This window comes from Coenobita brevimanus, chromosome 55 (assembly GCF_032717465.1).
Source record: "Coenobita brevimanus isolate Jiangsu-jjx chromosome 55, ASM3271746v2, whole genome shotgun sequence".
Lineage (NCBI taxonomy): Eukaryota > Metazoa > Arthropoda > Malacostraca > Decapoda > Coenobitidae > Coenobita > Coenobita brevimanus.
This window is the reverse complement of record NC_137008.1, coordinates 12506340-12519761: the sequence shown is the minus strand read 5'-3', so window position 1 is coordinate 12519761 and position 13422 is coordinate 12506340. Positions and strand designations below refer to the sequence as shown.

The 13422-nt window shown below is 40.3% G+C and overlaps 1 pseudogene; it reads right to left on the bottom strand.

The window, feature by feature from the left end:
- Window positions 1-3811: 3811 nt before the first annotated feature.
- On the bottom strand, window positions 3812-3930 carry LOC145401464 (5S ribosomal RNA; annotated as a pseudogene).
- Window positions 3931-13422: the final 9492 nt, after the last annotated feature.

Sequence of the window (13422 nt, the reverse complement as noted above, 5' to 3'; positions counted from 1 at the left end):
TCCCCTTGTATACATCAAGATTTCTCATGGGACCCTTATGACGACTTCTTGGGAAGTGATAATTTACCCATCTGTCTTTCTTATACACACGACATCATTTCGGACCCTCCACCTCCAAAATTTAACTATAAGAAAGCAGATTGGGGATCCTTCTCAAGGATCGCCAATTTAGATATATCTGGGGAGACCATAGATGTTAAGGTCGAAAATATAACTACTTCCATATTACAGGCAGCTGAGGCTGCTATTCCCAAGACTTCTACAGTTCATGCAAGGCATAGAGCACATTGGTGGACGCCGGATTGCCGACAAGCATTAAGAAAACACAATAGGAGATACAGGATTTTTGATAGTCAGCCCACTGAGAAAAATTTTATTGCATACAAACAGGCACGGGCTGAGGCAAGGAGAATAATAAGAAGGGCCAAACGTGACTCCTGGTGGTCCTTTGTGTCCACGGTGACTCGTACAACACCATTATGTAAAGTCTGGTCCACTATAAGAATATTAAATAATAAAGACCCATATTTCCCTGTCATCACCCTGCAAGTTAATAATAACATCTATGACTAGCCCGTGGACGTTGCTAACATCCTCGCCAGGAGTTATTCTCATGTAAGTAGCTCAGCCAATTATGATCCGCGTTTCCAACATCATAAACACATGGCTGAGCTACAGATTATTGACTTTGCCACAGAAGATGTAGACTCCCCATACGCTAGATGAACTGCTCCTTGCCCTTAAATCCTGTAAAGACACGAGCCCTGGACCAGACACCATGACGTACAGTATGATCCAGCATCTTAATCAGGACAACCTGATTAAGATGTTAGCATTGTACAATGAGATTTGGGCGTCTCGAACGTTCCCAAACTCATGACACTTTGCGCACGTCATACCGATACCCAAAGAGGCTGGTCGTCTTATGAATCCCACTTCATTTCATCCTATTGTGTTGACTTCTTGTCTATGTAAGGTCATGGAACGTATGGTAAACAATAGGCTTCGTTTTGTTTTAGAGTTGAAGAATTTGTTAAATGATCAACATTGTGGCTTCCATAAATAAAGAAGTTCACTAGATCATTTAATGAATTTGGAGCATTGTATTTCAGAGGCATTTGCCAATAAAGAATTCATGATAGGGATGTTCTTGGACATCCATAAAGCCTATGGCATGACCTGGCGATACAGTATACTAATGAAGCTCTATGCTTATGGTTTAAGAGGAAATTTGCCAATTTTTATTTCAAATTTCTTAAGGGACAGGACTTTCTCTGTCAAATTGCCCCGTAACATAACATCGGATATATTTATCCAGGAAAACGGGGTGCCGCAGGGAAGTGTGCTTAATCCTACTTTATTTAGTATTATGATCAATGATATTCTGTCATCAGTTCCCATCCCCAGGAATCTTTAATACTCGCTCTATGCTGACGATTGTGCAATATGGCACTCCTCCCGTAATGCACAATTTTCGGCTGGGCGGATTCAAGCAGCCCTTGATTCCATCCACCAATGGGCCTTGCAGCGGGGATTTAAGTTTTCCATTCCTAAGTGTGCCGCTGTAGTTTTTACAACTCGTAACGTCCCCGATTTGCGTTTATTTTTGGATTATCAAGCGGTACCTTTTCAAAAGTCTGTAAAGTTTTTGGGCCTCCACTTTGATCGCAGGATGAATTTTAATTTAAACTTCACATTAATACTTTGCTTGCTCGTTGTGATAAACTGTTAAATGTACTGAAGTACCTAGCGGGTACTACATGGGGAGCCGATAGAAAATCTTAAGTCCCTTATTCAATCGAAGCTAGACTATGGTGCACAGGTGTATGGTTTGGCATCCGATGCCACGCTGAAAGGATTGGTTGTGCTACAGAATAAATGTTTGCGAATGTGAATTGGAGCTGTCCGATGTACCCGTGTAGCTTGTATGGAAGTGGAGGCGAATGTGCCTCCCCTTTGTATTCGCCGTGACCACCTGGCCTTTTCATACAGCATACGAACATATTGGAAAAGTAATATCGGCAATGTTACCTGTACCCCCCTGCTTCAATACCACCATCTCATGCGAGGGGTGCATCAGCCACTTGCCGTTCACCTCCACTTACTGACTCAGGAGCTTGGTGTGGACCCCAGTGACTGTGACAAGTTGTTGCTTAAAAATATAGCGCCTTGGAAGCCACCCGGCTTTACTGTTGATATTACATGGCTCCCAGCACAAAAGGCCAAGGCGTCGGAGGCGGAGGTCCACCACTTGTTTCGTAACAACATCGTTCGTCACTTGGGGTCCCATCAATAGTACACTGACGGCTCCAAGTCGAGTGAATGTGTGGGTGCAAGTGTGTGGTCGACTGAATGTGCACTTAGGTATCGGTTGCCGACTCATACATCTCCGAACTTTTTGCTGTTGACAAAGCCATAGACTATGCTCTCAATTCTAGGCATGACTCATTTGTCATATTTTCAGATTCAAAATCAGCCCTTCGGGCAATTGCATCTTGCACTACGGACTCTCACGAGATCCAGGGCTGCATCGTTAATAAGTTGCATTCATGCAACAAGTCATTCACGCTGATCTGGGTGCCTGGTCATTGTCGTATCTATGGCAATGAGCAGGCTGACTAACTTGCAAAGTCGGCTGTAGAGCTCGAGGAGACTTGGGACGTTCCTCATGATCTATGGTCAAGTCTCTCTCTTGGAAAGAAATCAATAAATCTTCTGTGGGAAGGTCAGTGGACCAGACTAAACATTCCAACTTGTAAGCCGCACCTGGGTGACAGGGACACAGCCAACCGCCCCAGTCGCCTTGAAGAAAAAGCATTGGCTAGAATACGGCTCAATGTCACCATTTAACTCACATGAAACCATATGTGGAAAGACGCTTCCCACCGCACTGTGACATCTGTAATGCGGTGTTCTCTACCAGTCATATCATCCTGCGCTGTTGGCGATTTATTTGTGAACGTGCTTCACATATAAATTACTGCGGCGCAGCAGACGTCCCCTTCACCCTTTCCATCATCCTGGGTGATGGGGACATTGTTATGACTGATAAATTGATGGCTTTCCTGAGAGAGAACGGACTAATCAGAGTGATGTGACTTTTTTTACTGTGTGGTTATAGTTTTTATCACCTGTAAATATGTATATATAGTACTGTTAATTAGGGTTGACAGTTGACGTATTTGAAATAGTTCCTCCACCCACTGATCTATTTCTAATATTGATGTCCCCTTCATTAAACCCCGTTCCTCGACTAACAGTCACCAGCTGATGAGTGCAAGTGTGCAATATAGGAAGGTATTGGGCACTTGCAGTCGATGGTGGTCTGCTGGGCGAGGTTCTTCACTTTTTGTACAAATTATGTAAATACATTATACCATCTTGCTTAAGTTATTCTAATTAGGGCCGACAGCTGACGTATATGGAAATGTTCCTGACTCGTCTGGTTCCCTTTCATATATTGATGTTCCCTATATTAGGTTGTGCCTCGACTGACAGCCACCAGGTGATGAGTGCAGGTATGTAATGTAGAAAGGCATTACATATCTGCAGTTGATGGTGTTCTCTTGGTCGAGGCTTTTTTACCATTAGTGTAGGTCTAGTTGTCTCCTAGGATTTATATAGGTTAGCGATTTGTCTGTTAGGTGGTTAGTTTTAGGGTCTTTAGATTAGGCATTTTAGTTTATAAGTAATATTCATTCATTCATTGCCAGACACCATGTATCCCAAACGGGGTGGCCAAGGGCTTAGAGTTAATTGTTTTACAGGGAGGGGCACTAATCCTCCACCAACCCCACTTGACACGTTGGGATGCCAACAGCATCTGGTGTTCCCAGGCGGTCACCCATCCAAGTACTAACCAGACCCAACGTTGCTTAACTTCGCTGATCGGATGGGAAGCGGTGTACTCAACGTGGTATTAGTAATATAACGTTAAAAATAAAAAAAATAAAAAATATAATAAAAATCAAACTACAAAAAAATAATAAAATAAAAATTATATATATATATATATATATATATATATATATATATATATATATATATATATATATATGTACGTGTGCATGAAAGTGTGTATGTTCATATGCATGGATATATATATATATGTATATATGTGTCAATATACATACATACCTGTATATATATTTTTGCCTTAATGACCTGAGGCTCCGGCCCCAATGGTCGATAGGCAAAAAAAAAAAAAAAAAAATCCTAGTAAGTGTAAATGCTGATGTGTTCGTAGTTCACTGAAAATATGAACTAACATATATCCTACTGTACTTTGCCAGAGATTTAATCGTAGGTCATCTGATGACAGTTTCGCAGTTTTTCGCTTCTTGCAGTAGAAAAAATATATTATTTACCCGCGCAAGGTCGCCCACGGCGGCGTGCACTCGTTTCCTCTAACACCTTTGCTTATTTTTCGGAACTTTGAAATAAACTAAATATATATGAACAAATTAGAATGTAGTAAGGCTCGATGAAAATGGACTTGGCTCTGCTGTCTTCCTTACAGAAAACAAATGATTGGGGGTAACTGTAGCGGTTTTGTAAATACACAACTTTTCATGACTTTGAAACCAGAAAGGTCTATACAAAACTGGGGGCCTTAGAGAGTATTTCCTACATAGTTTCATCAGTTCCCCTGTCTAGGAGCAGTAGCTGGATAAACCCTTATACAGGCAAACAATCACTTATTATATGGTTTTCTTTTTTCCTTTTTTTCTTTCTTAAAGGAATCTCAAGCGTACGCGAGAAAATTCTTATTCTGTATCACGAAAAGAAAGATTGATCAACTAAAAATCTGGTGATAATCGCATACAGCTGCACATAAAGTCATTTTCTGGTAGGATAGAATACATCAGTGATTGTCCTGGAGTGCATATGCAGTTGTACGTTAAAGTTCAACTGCTTTTAATTGTGTTAACTGGTGCGTAACATTTGCCTGGAATGAAAGCTACCTGTGAACTAGAAATAGATGTGAAGTTGCTAGAAATGTGAGAGTGTGGGAGTCATTGTGCTGATGTGACTATAAAACAAAGCACAATAAGCCACTGACACGACAGGGAACTATCATCCACTGTGGTGTAGATACAGAAATTATAGGAGAGTTTATGACAAGGACGTAAGCAATGAGACAAATATGTCTGATTTTAAGATCATATTCTTGAATGATGCGTGAATGCATGTGATAGGCTCATTTTTACTGGACACACTCTATATAATTTTCATACTCATCCTGTACATTTAGGGAAGCTGATATATCATCTATCTATCTATATACCTAGGCTGCTTCCCCCAAGGAAAGGAAGGTAGCCGAGACAGGACGACACACTCCCCATTTACTCATCCATTCAAACACATTCATTCGCATCTTAGCCCCAAAGGGGAGAACGGACAGATCCTCACCGCACCACACCGCACAAGGGTCAACTGCGCAATGCAATCAGTGACATCCGCAGCAGGACCCGACAGCAGAGCTGGTTTACCCATGCCACATCATAACAGACTCATACCCTTACCCGCACCTGACCTGAAACAGCTGATCAGACCAAATGCGGGAGAATATCCCCTCAGGGCTGCGTCATCACTTATTCATTCACAATTTCTCTCCATTTATTTCTGTCACGCACAGCCACTCTTCCTTGCTCAACAGACATCCCTCTCACATCCAGCGCTTTCTTCACACTGTCCATCCATCCTATTCGTGGTCTTCCTCTCAGCCTTACACCTCTCACATCAGATCTAGTTGTCGTTTTCACCAATCGCTCATTATCCATTCTCTCCATATGCCCAAACCATCGCAACACCCTCTGCTCAACTCTACCAGCCATCTCCCGAACAACTCCAGTTCTCCTTCGCACTTCATCATTTCGCACTTGATCCATACGCGTCACTCCACACATACTCCTCAGACACCTCATCTCCATTACATTCAAACTTTTCCTCTCTGCTACGCCCATATTCCATGTTTCAGCCCCATATAATGCAGTCGGTACCACAACATCCTCATACATCCTTCTCTTTACATCCATTCTAAGCGAATGACATCTAAACACTTTTTTCATTCCTCCCAGCACCTTTCCTACTTCATTTATTCTTAACTTCACTTCTGCATCTATTCTTCCATCCACAGCAACATGTGACCCTAGATAGTTAAAGCACTCTACCTCCTCAAGCAACTAATCATTCAAAAATATATTCATCCCCCTACCATCTACCAACCTCGTATACTTCATCACTTTACTCTTATTCTCATTTACTTTCAATTTCCTCCTTTCACACACCCTTCCAAACTCCTCTACCAACTGTCTCAATCTCTCCTCTGAATCAGCCACCAGTGCAGTATCATCTGCAAACAGCAGCTGCTTCAGATTCCACTCTCCACCATCAACATTCACCAGACTCAGACCTCCACCTAAAACTCTTACATTCACCTCCCTTACAACACCATCCATGTAAATATTAAACAACCAAGGCGACATCACACATCCCTGTTGCAGCCCCACTCTCACAGGAAACCAATCACTCACAGCATTTCCCACTCTTACACACGCTCTACTATTTACATAAAAACTTTTCACCACTTTTAGTAACCTACCATCAAGTCCATATAATCTTAAAACAGTCCACAAAGCCTCCCTATCAATTCTATCATACGCTTTCTCTAAATCCATAAATGCCCAAAACACATCCTTGCCTTTCGCTAAATACTTTTCACACACTTGTCTCACCGCAAACACCTGATCCACGCATCCCCTCCCTCTCCTAAAGCCACAGTGCTCATCACCAATCACTCCCTCTGTACCCTCTCTACAAATTAATAATCGCATGTCCGAAATGCTAGGCAATCAATGTTGTGCATATAAGAGAGAAGAAATATTTGCTGCATTACTTCATAAAAGACGGTAACCATCCACTTTTGTTTTCTCTTACGTATGCCACCTTTTCTTAAAACTCCTACAAGTCAATTAAGTCTAATGCTTCATGAAAAAACCATGAACAGTACAACGCAATCAGGTTGTTGGCATTTTTATTACGGAAAAATGTTCGCTTCCTTTGATCACACGACACTGATGAAAGCTATTCGTAGTTGAAGTAATAAAGAATTCTTTTTGAAGTATTAAAAGAAATTTGTATAGACACCACTGCTTTAGTGAGTATTGTTCGAGAACACGATTAATAATGTACAGGTAACAATACACCAGTCCAACGTGTGATCACAAGGAAGCATATTTAAAAAAGAAATGCCGACCATGTTGAGAGCACATACAGAGTATTCAGGAAATTGGAATGTATATGTAACGTCAGGCTTCAGCAACATAATCGGAAAGAAAGTGAACAGAGCTAGACATGTTAACCCATTAAATCTACTGACGTTTTTTTTTATTTCGTTGTTATCAAGGGATGGTTTTCTCCAGACTTGGAGAGACTTGCCGGACTGAGAGGCTAGATATAGTAGTCACTAATTTTATTGCAACAAGAGGTTTTCCCAACGCTTAATATAACCGTCTGGAGGTAGTAAGTATGCAGTGAACAAAAGTGACACCTTTTCCAAGCAAACTCAAGGTATTAAATTTCTCGGTGTTTACTTCTAGAAGGGAACCATATTAGGGTAAGCACAGGGTCCGTTTTCTCTCGTACAATCGTGCTGTTAAGTGGTGCCACAGAGTCCACTTATCTTTATTCATAAAGTGGTTTCTGGCAACTCTCCAAGCTAGAGGTTTTTTTTTTTTTTTTTTTTTTTTCTGAACCCGAGTTCGCGAAACAAGAACAGGCGTTAAATGTTGCTCGAAGAGCGAGTGTGTGTGTGTGTGTGTGTGTGTGTGTGTGTGTGTGTGTGTGTGTGTGTGTGTGTGTGTGTGTGTGTGTGAACATAATTCCTCAAACCATCTTTAGCCAATATTAACCAAACTTGGTGGAAAGATTGATGGTTAGCTAAAGGGTTTAAGAAATGTTTTTGAGAATAACAATTAAATATTATGATCACAGGTTTTGATCATAATTTCACCTAGCAAGGGAGGTTAGACCATAGTTTCTCCGAGCAAGGTCAATTTAAACAGTTTTTATCCACTTTTGACCATATTTACTGGATTGTCTGAGGGTAATACAAGAACAAAGGTAGTCGATTTTGAGAACAGTCAATGAAAGTAGGAGTAATGGCAAGGTAAAATTCTACCTGTGTCTATATGTATGAACAAAATAACCTTTAAAGTTTTAATCTGTCATCAGACAATCTCTGTAGAAGGGTTGGGGCCTGGCCAAGAGGACCACTTACCATTTTATAAGAACAATAGGTCAAAGGTCATAATCATAAGACATGGTGAACTTAAGCAGTTTTTATGCGATGTAGACCAAATTTTGTGGAATGGTTCAAGGAAAGGCAAGGACAACGGGATTCGATTAGGGGAAAAATCAGTCAAAGATCAAGGTGACAAGGAAAGGTCAAATGTCAAGATTGCAGGGAACGGTCAACTCAAACAGTCTTGATTAGATGTGAAACCAATCTTCGAGGAAGTGTTAAAGGCCAGGCAAGGTTGGAGTAATTTGATTTTTATAGCAACTGGCCACAGTCAAGTTCATGGGATAAAGCCAGATGTTCGATTATTAGACCAGTTGTTGGTTGAGGGTGTTGCAGTCTCTGGGTGCCCCTTGTTCTTCATATGGTGAAAAATCATTTCATGAAACAGTAGCATAAAAATATATGTGGTGCTAAAATAGATGTACTCCGTTCGTGAGAAAAAATGCTTCAGTTACTATTTTAGGAAATAATGAAAGGAAGTCATATTACAATGTAATATGTAATGTAGGTAATATGTAATGTAGGTAAAATTATTACATAGATTGTTTTCCCTCAAGAAATAAAAAATAGTTTGTGAACATAATTTCATACACTGTTATACACAACTTTTTGAGTAACTCTTACCCTGGGAAAAATATAAGCAAAGCTTTCCACATATCAAGATTAATCATTCAACAGATCTGACACCTCATATCTCAATTTAAAAAAATAAGTATTTATTTCATTCTTTGGTGCCTACATACACGGAGGTGGATGACAGGAACACGAGATAGTCTCATAGGCAAGCCAGTTAGTGCCTGTCCCGTTGAGGAAACAGTGGAACAAGGTTTTTTTCATACCCCCATTTTGCATGGAAAGACTACTGTATGTCCACATGTTTCTGGCGCTTTTTAAGTCTCCTTTTAATCCTGCAGGACATACTCCTACGGGATGGAGTTATATCCATCGAATACCAAGTTAACCCGCCCCGTCCCGGCCACTTTTTGACCACTGATACCCCCCAATCCCGGGCAATTTTCGACCTTTTTTTTTTTTGCTAAAACTTTCGCTTTTGGTTAGAAACATCGAAAATTCATAGAGAAATCGCTCACCTGAGGTTTAAAATACTCATTATAGGTAGGAGAGCCTCCTTACCTTACTGGGTTTTCTATCAGGCTGGCACCAAAGAAAACGAGTTCTATGGGAGGATAACTATTTCACACCACTCATAAACGGTATTTATTTATTTACTGTTACGAATTTATATGTAGTACAAGAGTATATTGGTTTTCAAGCAGTAATATAGGCATTATAAGCATTGGTTCACTCACTAATACCTGACCTTTTTTTGCCACATTACCTGATCATCATTTCTAACTGTTTCTTCCTCTAATGCTATGTAAAGTTTGTCCTCCACATTGTCATTGATTGGGGAATCACTCTGGCCCTGAATTTCGTACCGTGGCATGACATGGCTATACTGGCCAGGTCACTGATAACAGGTGAATTGCTGAGAAAAGGGCATGCAGGGGGGGGGGAGGAGGTCATGCTGGGTAAGGCATTGTCTCTGCCTGGCATCTTGTTGAGGAAGGTGTCCCGTGTATACGTACCAAAAATGACTCGCGAAAATTGAAAATCGTGGAAATTATGAACCTTGCAATTGCAGGACGTTGAAGTACGTCCTCGGGATTAGCTGTGACAAAACGTGAGGACGTGGAAGTACGTCCTCGGGACGGCGCGGGTTAAACAAATGGTGCAACCCTTTTCGTGTACATTTCTATACATATTTCATCAATACTGTTCATCTCAGTAAAATTAACTTGTTAGGTTAGACTTTCTCTGTACATTTCATATAATAATTTCCTGTATTTGAGTAACTGTACTTAAATAATATTTGGCATCTCTGAATCCATTGAAGAAGGAGATACGCCAGTTTTAGTTCAGTTCAAGTCAGCTAGCTAATGGGAGGGCACTGTATATACCTCACTTAAAGACGCTTGGATTTGACCCAGGCAACCCAACCCAGACAGCAAGCCCGTCGTTGTGTGTCGGTCCAAGTTATCTGGTTAGGTATCGTTTAAGATTTGGCCAAATCAAGGGGAGCAAGCTAGGATAAAGGAGATAACTGGTGAGTTCGGGTGTCAGTTTATACCTCACTCATTCAAAGAGACTCCTATTACTTTAGTTTTAACATTTGGTGTCTTGATAGAAGAATGCCCTCAAAATTATGACATGAGGCGTGAAGTACCAAAATGTGTACATATATGATTCCCACAAAGATGATTCGCCCCACCCTCCCGGCCCCACTAACATTCACATATTCCCATAGGCACACATGCAGATTTAGCATAAAGCACTCCTGCACTGATTGCACCTTCAGTTTTCCACCCACTTCTCACTGTGTCCATTGCAACATTCACAGTTTGAGGCACAGACACATCGTATTTATAATTTTTCTGTCCTTTCTGAAAGAAGAAGAGAAACTTTTTTTAATACCCCAGAAGCTTGCTCCCTTCTTCTCTGACTTTGCCATAATCTTCCACATGACTGTCATTTGTCCCTTCTTTTTTTAATACATCAGACATTTGCTCCCCTCATCACTCACTTTGGCATAATCTTCCACATGACTAACATCTTACCTTTCACATACAGTTCAGTCTTTCATCATTGCTTAATATTCTCTCTCTCTCTCTCTCTCTCGTGATCGAACTTGGAAAAGTCAAATTACTCTACTGCATGCCCGTATATCCCAGGAGGAATAAAAACAGTTCCACAGTCTCTCATCACGTTATATTTGGATTGAAATTCGTAAGATAGTATAAATCACATATATTCTTTAGCGACATATAAACAAGACTGAACTACATTTTCATTAAGTATACAAGACTCAAGGTACAAGCGTGCCAAATCAAAATATGAAATGATGAGAACAATTCTCATGTTCTCCTTATGACTTGGGTTCTCAGGAAGGTGTGGAAACAAAAGGATAAAGTGGTTGGAAATACTATGAGTTTTTACCAAGCACTTCTGTGGTTATCTGAATGAAGGATGTGGTGTGGATCCACTGAGTGATGTGAAGCTTAGTAATTGTGTAGAGTACAATCAGCTAAAATCGGCTCAAGTAGATGTGCCAAGAAATAAAGCCATGCATATGTAATTCATATTTTAAAGCCAAATAGTCATGCACATACTCACGGTACAAAGTGCAGCCCTTACAGCTGCTTTCCCTGGCGTTATATACCTACCAGTGCATAAGTGTGTCTTTGTCTGATACCTTTCCATAGGTAGTTTTCCATGACGTCAGATAACTGGCTCAAGTTGGTTATACTGCGTGCTCATGAAATACCCGTATTGTCTGGCTAAAAGAGTTTGTGATACATTGACATTCTTGAACCAGAATATGTGTTCGACTTTCCTTGTACACCAGACATGACTTTTTGTGTAAGTGTTACTCATGTCAGTACCTATATATTAGTGTCTATAATTATTACATACTGTCACAAAATATTAATGCCTACACATGCACTTTGAGGGAGATGTCCTAAGCATACGAAAACTGGTGACTGATAATAAATATCCACATCCAGAAGACCAGCACACGTAGACGCGACATGTATCATTGTTATATACAGCTGTATTAATTACCTTGTTATACTCTTGTCTTTCTTAAACTATTTTATACTGCCCATTGCGTATGTAACTATTATACTGTAGGCTAAGCCATGAAGATGGTGTTACTCCTACATAGGCCCTATTTGTAATAATCCACATGTCATCCGTGTGATCCAGTTTTTCATTGCTTGTAACCTCTCCTTCGGCATGTGCTGTTGTTTGAAAGCGTTAAGAAATTTGCTGAAATTCAGAGAACTGGAGTTGGGAAGACAGTATAAAGTTCTACTCAGCATATGGTCAAGTCAGAATTACTAAAACAAGTAAATTATATGCACAACATATTTAGAGATGAAGGTCCCTACCATTGTGATATGCATCAAGGTATTTAAATCCGTGGCAATTCTTTTACCCAAATATCAGCCTTACCTATATCAAAATCTATATACATCTACACAGAAGATCCCGAGTAAGTCTGGTGTTACTTGGGATGCCATCGCAATGCAGACACTTAGTTTCCCACGAGAATTAAAGGACATGAAGACAAGCTCGCCTGTCTTTGATGTACGTAGGCAACATTATACGATATAAGTTATAGGCCGAATAGAGTTCTGGTAAATGCATGGCTCGTGTGAAAAGAGCATATATTGTAGCACAGCTGTATTGCGTATGATTAAGGAATAAAAGTAACATTTCGGTGTGTGTGTGTGTGTGTGTGCGTGTGTGTGTTCAGAGAGGTGTGTGATGTATTCGACTGTTGATGTGTATTTGCGTGTGTGTGCTTTTTTTTTCCAAGTTCCCACGCTTTTATCCTGGCTGGTGGTAGTGAGGACACCCGTAACACACACTGTATTTTTTCACTACACCCCAACCCTCATCCCCACCAGTGCAACAGTGGTTGGTTAAAGAAAGAAGTTTTGATATTATTTTGCTGGTAGAAATGATATCTGATTAAGGTCCCTGGATGTTTACTGCTAGCTGCATTAATGAGACAAAATGAAAACCTGTTAAGTACACTGATCCCCAGTTAAAAGAGTGCATGGAGCTCTTCGCTATGAACTCAGAATAAGTGAAGTGATAGAGAATCTTCACGTTACCATTATTGTATTTTTTAATTTGCACGTGATTGTCCCTTGGTATTTTCATGTGAATATTTCCGTACATTCGGTGTCCCGGGATGAAAGAGCATAACTTTGGGAACTGATAGATGAGGGAATCAAAGCAAAAAATGTTGCATCAACATTAGTCTAAATCTCAACCTCTCCTCCCGGGACACCTTGTTCCTGAGTGTCGTGCTCGTCCCTAGAGATGGAAGATTTGGTACTGCAAAAAATCAAACTGTTTGTTAACTATCGGATCCTTGGATGTTCATGGTTTAAAACGGAATTTAAGAAAAACAAAAAAACTAATACGACTCATTAAAAAATAAATAATTATAACTTGACTTTGTATTTATAAACAATTATATGATATTAATAAAAAAAATCTACTTCAGATTCTTTGTGAATGTGACTCGGAGCCTTAGGAAG